The sequence below is a fragment of the Scardinius erythrophthalmus genome (assembly GCF_964197995.2).
Source record: "Scardinius erythrophthalmus genome assembly, chromosome: 19".
Taxonomy (NCBI): Eukaryota; Metazoa; Chordata; class Actinopteri; order Cypriniformes; family Leuciscidae; genus Scardinius; species Scardinius erythrophthalmus.
Window position 1 is genome coordinate 29,886,988 of NC_138239.1, and position 12,225 is coordinate 29,899,212.

Below are 12,225 nucleotides of genomic sequence, written 5' to 3' on the forward strand. Positions count from 1 at the left end.
GTCAAAAGTAGTCGATCTCCGAATGCAATGTAACATGAGGAGAGATGGAAAGATCATGTTGAGTAAAGATGGAAAGATCATGTTGCATTCAGAGATCAACTACTTTTGACTGACAAAATTACAGCCACAGGAAACTAGGGATGCGCCATCGGGTATCGGTCAGACCAGAGCCATAGAGAGAAAGAGTTGCGACACTCCCATAGACCTCCGTTGTAAATAATGGCGGCGCTTTTAACCGCCCACTTCCGGGATTTGAAGAGCGGAAAAGTTCCAAACACTGTCATTTTGGCGTTGGACACCATTCACTTACATTGCTGCGCGTCGAGTTGTTCCAGAGTTAAGTTGTTGAAATATCGACCTCTTTTGAATTGTCAACTGTCTATTTTGTATCAGAGGCCCTTTGCGATGCTTATACTGGTCTTCATTTGAACATGCACAGCGTAATTATTTATATTTTATGTTAGTTGTTTCAACCAATTTTCAAGCACTGCCTGCTAGCTAGTTAACGTTAGCTAGCGCGACTTCGTCAGTTAAGAGTTCGGTAATGAATCGCTGCCACCTTTATAGCAACTTTTATTTAATTTAATTTTTTGGGATATACTAACTTTTCATTATGTTTTATTGTCTTGAGTGAAGCGGCTTGTGAGAACAATGCTGGACCTCTAGGATTGTTATGGCCATCACCAGTCCTGTCTGTTTCATGGATCACCTGCCCCTGATTTTTGCTTTTCTTTTTCACACAAGCACACATTTTTTGTTGTCTGTCATTGTTTAATAAAAATAGTTTATTTGAAAACCTTCATTTGTATCAGCAATGCTTAAATTCGTTTTTAATCTGTTATAGTTTTGATAATGTGTATGGCTTAATAATATTAAAATAATATTCTTAGTCTTAACATGATAATGTTTCACGTTGTGGTCCTGGGGTGGCCACTTTCATCAGAAGAAGTGAGCTAGCTTAAGCGAACTCTGAACGGACCGCCACGGCAGACCTCTTTGCGTGATCACGAAGGTAGGCTAATGGCTGAATCAAAATTTATAAGCAAAATCACGGGAATCAATAGCCTAATACAGCCCAGTTGTGCTAAAATAAATATCATGAGACGTCCATCATCAGATGAATGATATGGAATAGTAAAGTTAGAGCCGCTAAAGCCAGTGCTACTACCATGCGAACATGAACACTAAGCTTTTCCCTCCGAAAATATAGCCTAAAACTTGTCTCCAAATGCAAAACTGACATTAACAAAATGCAATAACAGCTGAAAAAGTACTTGGGGTGTGTTTTATTTTATATGTACCGTTCAAAAATGCAATCGCTGCTGTCTGTCCCATAGAAGAACATGACAGCCAGCGTATGTTGTGGAACTATTGGGGCTTACATGAACCACGTGACAGCCATAGCGGCGACATCAAAGAGTGTCGCAACTCTTTCTCTCTATGGCTCTGGGTCAGACGAGGCCGATCCAAATCCGATATTGTGCGTATACTATTCTGTGTTATTGTTAAGCCCTACAAAAGGCACACAAACACTATAAAGCACCATACGTTTTCGTGCACAATATTATAAGTGTTCTGAAGCCATTATATAGTATAATGTGAGATAGAAATTAATATTTAAGTCGTTAAATTCAAGCTCACGTAAACGTTTCCCTCAGCTGCGGCTGTCAATCATTCTTCATTCGGCATTCAAACAGCGCGTCGCTTTCAGTTACGACAGTTAACACGATGAAACTCTCTCCAAGATGATTCAATGTTACTATTATTATACTTGATCTGTAGATAAAAGTCTATGGTTTCGCATAAAACAACTTTATCTTGCTGGATTTTATTGTTGTACCTTAATGGGTGTCTGTTAGGATCACAATACTGGAGTAAAGTCAGAACACTATTTGTTCTTCACGCGAACAGTAACTGAAATTTAAAACTGTTAAAAGAAAATGCTGAATAGACAATTGCATAGATATATACTGTATAATACACTATGCATCAATATGTATTTTCTTTGTGCTTTAAACTTTTCAATGCGGACTCGTCGCGCTGCGCGCTGTGACTCATGTTGCTTCAAGCGCATCATTCTGCGCTCGGGATGCGCATAAGCGCTTTGTGCCGCACTGTATTGGAGCCTTTCATATTGTAATACAGGGACGCAATGAAAGATTATTAATAGCCTTTCTTGTTCTGTCCTATCTATCATATGTTGCTACCTTATTAAACAGATGTGCTATACATTTAAAAAATGTCTCAATTTTATAGTAGGCTATATATAAAATAATTGATATTTTTGATTTTTGTTATCTTGTTTTTCATGAATGTATTTTACAACAATACAAATAGCAATGTTTTACCAGATTTAGTGTTACACTTATTGTCTCTAATTTGTTCCCCACTAAACATTTTTTTCACAAAATGTTCAGATTTTATACAATTATTATGCACTCGTGATTTTTCTAGACTAAATTTTACTGCTGAATTATCCACTAATCTAGTTTATAATAGCATTTATTTCAGATTATGATCATATATTTTTTGTTGTTGTTGTTTTTCTTTATAATGAAGTTGTCTGTATTAAGTAGATTGTGTTTAACACAAAATAGTGATTATCAGTTCAACACAGAGTTATAGAAATTCTACTTGATTACAAAAAAAACTGCGCTGGTATCGGTATCGGTCGATACTCAGAATTTTTGGTATCGGATCGGATCGATTCTGGAAAAAATGGTATCGGTGCATCCCTACCGGAAACACTAACTGATAAAGTGAGTGTGTAGAGCCCCTGGTGATACTTCAAGCACAGTTTCATGTTGTGTCGAGCCTCCTTAGTGTTGCGAAATTGCGATTTTGATGCTATCACTGTTAACGTTGATGCTATCACTATCACTGTTACTAGATTAGTAAAAATAACCTAGGTTGCAATTTGTTGAGAGTTACCCTATAATAAAGTGTTGCCAGATTCACATTAATCTCTTTCATTTAAAACTGAATGTGCTTTTAGCGCAACTCACTGAACATTTCACTTTGATAGTGCTGTGAAAAGTAATGAACAAGGCACTGTCATATCATTGTGCAGAAATGTTACCACATGCACATTTTTCCAATAAGCCACGGTTGCAAATGAGAAGATTACACAATTTTTCATCAGCAAAGTGTATCATCCTCTTATATAAATCATGTTGTCCATGAACTATGTTATCATGTGGTTATTTATTGTATAAACAACTGATTCTATAGCAAAAATGACAATATCAAGACCAGTACTACAATATATAATATTACTAACACCATGATAAACAGGCATTAATATTGTATAAGAATTCCTAAATTTGTAGCGACAAACTAATTTTCAGATTACGATGCACTAGTGAAAGTGCAGCTCTCACACTTTTCCACGGCACACACATCTGAGTTTTTCCCTGTAATCTCTGTCTATACATCCTGACATACACCACTTAAGCCAATCACACAGCAGGGATTCCAGTGTGAGATCTCAGCCTCAATACCATCACACAAAATCCATCCTCAAAGAAACACATACATCATCTTCATAAAGAGCACAAAACCATAAATGACTAATTCCAATTTAATACAACTTAAGCTGTGTGGACATCCTCTGCGCAGAAAATAAATTCAACTACTCCCTCTGTCTGATTCATAATCATAGAAATCTTCAACACGAATTCTGCTTCAGCACTGATACAGGATGAAACTTGCTGAATTTCAAAACAACTCACCAAACAGCGTCTCTGGTTGATGCACATCATATAGGAAAGTTGAGCCCCTTTCCCCTCTAAATCACACAGCACCTGTTAAAGAAATGAGAAACGTCCATCATAAGTAATTATCAGATGATTTTAGAGCGCGTTTCTCAGAGGACACAGGGACACTTAAGCATGGTTTTTAAAGTCACGTCACCATGAACCTGTTTTTAACGACCTCTACGACAATAAATCAGCTCTCTATTCATTTGCAGAAAAGCAGCATCAAATTTTATTAAAACACGTTAGCCTCATAGCATAACTGCCCAAGTCATTTTAAAAAATATATAACTTAGGCAATTATGCTATGAGGCTAACGAATAGTGAATAAAACACATGAAATATTCATGAAATAAACAATGTTCAAGTGAATCTCAGAAAGAAACATTTGCGCTATAATTTACCACAAAACAAAAGACAAATCATGTAAATTTATATTACCCCTACATTGAGCCCAATATTTAAATTACTGTAAAGCAAAAAAAAAAAAAAACGTAAGGTATTAATCAAAACCATTATAAAATATGAACAGGTTTAGCATTATATACAACAAATACTAACAAAATGTATACTTTAAAGGCCATGTTGCAGGTTAACAACCACTGTCGATTAATGGGTACATAAATCACTCAAGATATGTATATCATTTTTAAAATGTCCCAAAAATGGCCTTAAAGACCAGTTTTTTACGTTTTTGGTATTAACGTTTTTTTTACGCAACTCGGTGATGACGTCACGTTGGGGAGAAGTGGAGGAAAGCTAGCCTCAGCCTAGTATTATGGTGCGTTCAAGCCATCTCGTATAGATCGTATTTACGAGTTGAACGCAATTAAACGCCACCACAATGTCGTAAATACTTAATAATTAAATGCATGGTCCGAGGAGAATGAGTGGAGAGTTGGTGAAGTGTTCTGGTGAGTTGCTATCATTTAACAACGCAGCAATGAGCACTGGAGCTAGTCTACGAGCAGCAGTGCACAATAACCACACTTATTTTTTCTTTTCATCTAGAAATAGAAGGCATCATGCTAGCTATATGGGTGTTTCTAAGCGTTTATCTCTTCCTCCGGTGAAAATGTTGTTGCAAACGTAGCCGCCGCGTGTCTGTCGCTGTGTTCGGCAGGTGCTTGTGTGGGCGCCGGCGGCGGTGCCGTCCCATGGAAACTGCGTTGGAAAGCTTGTTGTGCTGTAGGGAAGTGAGTGTGTTTTGGTCGCTGGTCGAGCTCACCCCGCGACCAGATGTGACGTGCCTCACTCAGCATCCAGAGTTTTTACACCCAGCACAAACAGTAGATCACCATTGTCAATCTACCTAACGTTATATATTTCTATATATTTATCTGTCTAGCTGCTAGCTATCTATGCTATTGCTAACGTTATGCTATCTGGCTGTCTGCCTATCTCTCTATACTAGCCTATCTATCTATCTATTTATCTGTCTGTCTATCTATATCTATTTATTTATCTATAATCTGCGCTAACGTTATCTGAATACTCTCGTCTGCTACTCGTCTCTCTAGTCACTCTCAATGCGGGCCGCGGGCTTTGGTAAATTCTCTCCCCAACGTGACGTAATGGCATTGTGGGGGAAAGGAGAGTCGTTGCAAACCGCTCTACTTTTTCGTATTATATTCCGCTTTGTGATACCCAACGACATAAAATACAATGGATAACAGTTTAAATGTTTATTACCAACAAGTAAATAGCACAAATTCGATGAAAAAAAAAACCTGCAACACGGCCTTTAATATATTTTGCAAGGTGTAATACACCTTGCTAGTACCGGGTTGGACCATCTTTTGCCTTTAGAACTGCCTTAATTCTTTGTGGCATAGATTCTACAAGGTGCTGGAAACATTCCTCAGAGATTTTGGTCCATATTGACATCACGCAGTTGCTGCAGATTTGTCGGCTGCACATCCATGAAGCGAATCTCTCATTCCACCACATTCAGAAGGTGCTCTATTGGATTGAGATCTGGTGACTGCGGAGGCCATTTGAGTATAGTGAACTCATGTCCATGTTCAAGAAACCAGTTTGAGAAGATTTGAGCTTTGTGACATGGTGCGTTATCCTGCTGGAAGTAGCCATCAATACTCAGCATTAATACTCAGGTAGGCTGTGGCATTTAAACATTGCTCAATTGGAACTAAGGGGCCCAAAGTGTGCCAGAAAATCCCCCCAACACCATTCCACCACCAGCAGCCTGAATTGTTTATACAAGGCAGGATGGATCCAATCTTCTAATGTCCAATTTTGGTGAGCCCAAGTGAATCGTGGCCTCAGTTTGCTGTTCTCAGCTGACAGGCACCGGTGTGTCTTCTGCTGCTGTAGCCCATCTGCTTCAAGGATCAACGTGTTCAGAGATGCTCTGCTGCACTCCATTACACTGTGTGTTGTTAGGATGAAAAATGGTTTAAAAGTTACATTTTACATTAAATGTTAAAGTGAGCTTCAAGTATTAAATTACAAGCAAAGTTACATGGCCTGTTGCCAACCTCTGATGTATAGGTAAGATGATCATAGCAGTATCGTTATTTCTGTCTTACAATAATTTAAATTGTCACAGAAGTACTGGGCTAAGTTTATAGTTCAGATATTAACCATTAAGTCTACTTTAGCAATTAAAATAGATCATAAATCACCTTTTGAAATTAACTTGGTCCTTCAAATAACGATTGTATCGATTACATTGTTATGTCACTTGGTGGCGACAAATGATTGTTAAAAAAAATGTATGTCAATGAATCATTCATTCAAGATATTCTATCAAAAATGCTGATTCATCCAGTGATGAAACAAGTGAAGTAGATAAGAGTGAGTCATTGAATCATTCATTCAAGAGATGCAAAATATTTATATTTTGTAAGAACCTCCAGTAAATTGTGTTATCTTATTTAGTTGTCTGTTCAGAAAAAAAAATACACAATTATCCAGAATTGTGCAGCAAAAAATATAGGCGCATATATATATATATATATATATATATATATATATATATATATATATATATATATATATATATATATATATATATAAATAAAACATTTTTACAGTAATGAGAAATGAGTTCAAGTGCAATGTCACAATGCCAATATATGTATAAAAAAAATGGAAAGCAAATAGGCTTTATTTATGGCATTTTTTGGTGATTTTTTTGTAAAATATACCTCAAACATGTTCTCAAATGGTTTTGTTAGATTCACTCGTCTCATCTGAACTCAGCTCAAACACAGACTGCTTCAGATGAGTGTGAAGTGGCTCATTCATGTGCAGAAGTTCTGTTTTTGGTGTGAAATCTGGGCTGGATCTGAAGATCTCCAACACTTACTGAAGCCTTAAGACCTAAAGACCTTAAGACCAGTGTTAACATGAAGACATGCTCAATTAATGTCCTTTCCAAGACAGATCTCCATTTAATTCTTCCCATTCTTCTGCCTGCCTTTGTGTAGTCGCAACAGAGCTGATGGTCTGGCAGCAATTTTAACCATCTGTGTGATTTTACAAACGTCTAAATAAGTAAGCTCATTGTGGAATATTTAAATTTGCTCTTGAATACATTATGCTGCCAATGTTTTGTCATAAAAGCCAAACTCATCTGTGTAATTGGACTTTTGACTAAATATCAGGAGTTAAGCGACATGATTGACAGATTTAGATGAACAAGCTTTTAATTCATTAAGAGGCAATTAGTAATGGAGCATAATGTCTTTTTTTTTAACTTTTATGTTTAAATGATCTAGGACATAAACTGACCTGAACGACCAGGAGACCACAAAAGTCACATGTCTGTCAATCACCATCTGAACTCAGTCAAACACTCACTGCTAAACTGAACTGTGTGTCTACAGCATCAATAAATTATCACAGCACCTGACAGACATTAACTAACCAGGTAAATCAGAGCTTATCACCTGAACAAATCAACTAATAGATTTCCACATAATGAATTAGATAAGCACTGCTACACACAATTAATATCGTCTTGATTGCTTGCGAGAAAAGAAAGCAGCTTGATTTAACAGACAGAATTGCTGAGAGACTCCATCTTATTCAAATCAACATTGATCAACACATTTAAAAACACCAATAATGATTGACATGCATCTATAATGCAATGCCAAACCGCCCAACCTGAAACTCATAATTTAAAGATGTCAATCAAAGACTTTGACAAGTAAAAAGAAAAATGTATAGGGCTATTTGTTAAATCATTTAAGTATCAAATCGATGATACTGCATTATATGCATCTACAATTCAATGCCAAACAGCCCAAACTGTCACTCATCATTTAAAGACTCCATTCAAAGACTTTGACAAGCATGAAACACATCAGGAAAGAAGTCAACCATCTACTGACTATACATAGTTTCCAATAACAGATCAAAATGTTTAATATTGACTCTCTCAGAATCAGCAGATGTTATTTTACCAGAGGTTTGTGTATCTGCACAAATACAACAAATCCGAAACAGAAAGTGAGTGAAGTGAGACTCCATCCTCCTCAAATCAACACAGATCATGACTTAAACACACTGAAGAAATAAATCTATATGTTCGCTTCAAGGTGAAATTGTATTATATTGCATGAAATTTTAAGTTTTATTTACACATATTTGTATTTAAATTTGCTTTAAATATTTTACTACTGTTGTCTGTGTTCTGCACTTCATATGAAGCACTTTGGTTTATGTTACTGTGAAACGTCTACCTGCTCATGTAAGGTACTTTTTGAAGTAAAATAAAAAACTTGGACAAGTAAATAAGAAAAAAATGCATATGCAAACATTATAATCCAATTACAGTTTTTCTGAATTGCTAAAACACTAAATCCCATTCTCTGAACCAAATTCTCAAAAGCCTAAACCAATTTGTCGAATAAATCACTCTTTCTGTAAAATTATTAACAAGTTCAGGCAGTTAGAAACTGTTTGCAAATATCATGCACACATTCTCACTCACTAAAACACCTTTTGCACTGTGATGCATTTATGTTTCAAAATACTAAACACAGGCTGATAAAAGTTAAACACAACTACAACACAGTTGTGATCATTTACACACAACAACTCAAAACTGTTCACACTTATTTCTAATGATGTGGTCAAACCAACTGTAATAATACAAGTCAGTTCAGAGTCCCAAAATTGGCTCAGAATGTTGCACTGATTGTTGATACCAACAGTGGATGGAAACAATACAAGAAGGAGAGAAGGAAGAGTATGTGTAAGAGGAGGAAGAGTATGAGTTAGAAGTGGTGGACGAGGAGGAAGAGGATGAGGACGATGAAGAGTTGGTGTGGAGAATGTTGTCAAGGCTGGATCTGGAACACTAGAAGGTTTATTCCCTTTGCCTGCAGATATGACATTGTCTGTGATGTGGACAAAGTCCTCAGGCTGGACCCAACATGAAGACATGATGCTGAAGCAGAATTAATCTCTCATTGACTTTTCAGTTTCACAACTCTTTTGAGTCTACTGTAACATGCTTTTCATTTAGCCTTTTTTAACCATTTTGGCTTTTGTAGTTTGGTTACTGTATTTTTACAGCATGCAAGTGCTGAATATATAGACATTCAATGGGCCTCCCATTCAATAGTCAGTATACTTTACCTGCAGTATATATACAGCATACAGTTTGTTCACCTTACTATTGTAAGTTGTGATTACTATACTTTTTTACGTAATTGCAAAATTTGTATACTTTGTTGCAATATTTCATTTCTGTAAATGCATGTTTTTTTGGATTCTGTGTTCTCCTTTTTTTTGATGTAGTGTCGAATGATCTGTAGTGTTTATAATATGTAATCGCTGCGTGTATGATCTGAAAGCATTGTTTGATTTTGAGCACAGATAAAATTGATTGTTTGATTTTGCTAGAAGTGTTTGCTTCAGATGTTCTCTGAATGTTTGAAGATTTGGTTTTGTGTTTAAGGTTTTGAGAAAGTTGGTGATGGTTTTGAGAAATGTGTTTTAACAATTCAGAAAATCTGTAACATAAATCCTTCAACTATCAGCTAGTGACTAAACTGTTTAAATATATAATTTAAGATTCCATGTCACATTAAAACCTTAATATCACCATGTGCAAACGATGACAATAACTGTCATTTAATCAGCAGTAACTCATGCATAAACATAATAACACAGCAAGTCAGTATCAAATATTGATAGCAACAATTATTAATGCCGTTTCAATGGTTCCACACCTGTAACTGTTCAGAAAAGTGAAAACTGGCGTCTCCAGTGACTCTTTTCTTAAATTCAGGAGGGCAGAAGCAGCGTAAAGAGCAACTGTATATAGATTCTATAGCGACTGTAGAGGGAAATAAAGCAGCCTTTTCTAGCGTTTACATTAGTTTCTCTTCATGAAACACATATGCAGAAATCACACTAATGTATCGCTTCTTAATTCCAGTAGCGGTAGTTTGTAAAGCTAATATGGTGATGTCCTGAACTCCAGCTGTCTTACCTTAGGATGAATCTGCGCCCGTTTGTTTCATTGTATGACAGAATTCCTCGCGCTGCTGTCAGTGATGCAGCTCGTGCACACGCTGATGGGAATATGATGATGAGGAGGGATGATGATGCTGGGTTATTCAGCGCGTTTAGATAGTCAGCGCGCACCGACGGCCTGAGGTACGCGCGCGAGCGTGTGTGTGTGTGTGTGTGTAATGTCTCTGCTCCTCCCCTTTAACACTATAATTACTAAACACACAGCGCCACCTGTCGAGAGAGAGGAGGTGCAGGTGCATCAAGTTTCAACAGCAAAAATGAAAGTTCAGTTTGTAAAGGTGATACATTAAATGCACTCAGTATGAGTAATTAAAGTTGACATATTTTGAACAATATATTATTATTATTATTATTATTATTTGTTGTACTCATTCAACTTCTGTTCGTCAAATGTCTGTGAAAGTGTTCAGTTTATGTCAGACGAGCTGTTTAAATTTTTGTTCATACAAATATTTACACGTCAAGTTTTACAGGTTTACACGTTTCTGTTTTTTTTTTTTGAGTTTATATAATTATTTATTTAAAACATATTTATACATTTATGTTATGAGCATTTAAAAGCTTTTAGGATCAGATTTTTGTATTATTATATTCCTTATATTATACTTGCAATCATTTATATTATATTACAAAAGGGACTTTTTGTATTTAAAAAAAAAAAAAACATTGTAATCATTTCATTAAATGTATGCACTGAATGGTATCAAGTTTCTACATCTAAGAATATATTTTCTTTAATTGATACAGTACATGTAAAATGCAACCTAAAATGATCATAATGTTAAAAAAAAATCTGTCAAAAAATGGGGGAATGGGGGGAAATGTCTGTATAAAAATACGTGGTATATTATTAAACAGTATATTGAAAATAATACAATTTCAAAATGACATGGAAAATTAAATGTAAAAAAAAAACAGGCTACAGCAGAAGATAAAACAATAATGTATGAATTGTTTACAAGGACATGTGATTAGTTTGCTTTGTTTATCTGTTTATTTAATGCATTTCACAGAATAACAGCACATCCTTGATGAATCTTCGGTATTTATTTACAGTACAGTATAAGTTGGATATTGATTTCTCTTTTGGCAGCGCCTCAGATTCACATATAATACATGACTGACATCTACTGGTGGATGATGTGCAAATGTAGGAGAACATTTTTTTTTTTTTTTTTTTAGGCTCACATTGCCATGGGCTTTATAAGAACTGAAGAACTTTAAGAATTGAAACCAGTCACTGTTTTATTGAAACATATATCTTTCATTTTTCGTTTGTTTATTGCACGCACACACACACACACGCGCGCGCACGCACGTGCACACACACACACACACACACACACACACACAAAGCTACATGACAGTGGCACATTGTTTCTTATAGGCTACCAACAGCATTTTTAAACTGGCATTTATTGGTTTATACATGCTAGTTTTTTTTTTTTTTTTTTTTCATGACAGAGTTCAAGATGTATGGAGCTGCTTGCTAAGTTTCAAATGATTATTAAACAGCAAGCACAAACTGCAAAAGCGGCAGTCCTTCTGGCGCACTCAGTGTCCGAAATTTGTTTTCTTGTTGTTTTCATCCACTCCTTCAAGTAGACTATATTAGTGGAGTAATGTAGGGAATAGTGAGTGAGTGTATAGAAGATCTCAACGCAGCCAGAGAGTGCAAGTGTGAGAATGCAAGTCTGATAGTGCAAGTGGTCCAAATAATGTGGTCCCTATTGGTCCAGCTGCCTTTAATTTAAGCAGATAATCGTTTGTTTTACTCCAGTTTTGCAGTTTCCCCTTCTAAATCCATTCATTTTGCAGGATGTTCCAGTAGCACCTCAATGCAGTACACGAGATCCAGGGGGCGGAGTTGGATCCAGATATAAGGGGTGGAGATGGGTAGGTTTAGGGGTGGGTTTAGGGATTAGAGGGTGGAGATGGGTAGGTTTAGGGGTGG

General features: G+C 36.2%; 1 protein-coding gene across 1 annotated transcript in view; it reads right to left on the reverse strand.

The window, feature by feature from the left end:
* The window catches only part of LOC308679861 (kelch-like protein 29), a 263,473-nt gene extending 253,047 nt beyond the window's left edge, over nucleotides 1-10,426 (reverse strand). The window contains exons 1-2 of the mRNA XM_081347670.1: nucleotides 10,228-10,426; nucleotides 3,732-3,803 (exon numbers count right to left, since the gene is read on the reverse strand). The gene's annotated coding sequence lies outside the window, so the exon portion shown is untranslated. The remainder of the gene's footprint in view (nucleotides 1-3,731; nucleotides 3,804-10,227) is intronic.
* Nucleotides 10,427-12,225: the final 1,799 nt, after the last annotated feature.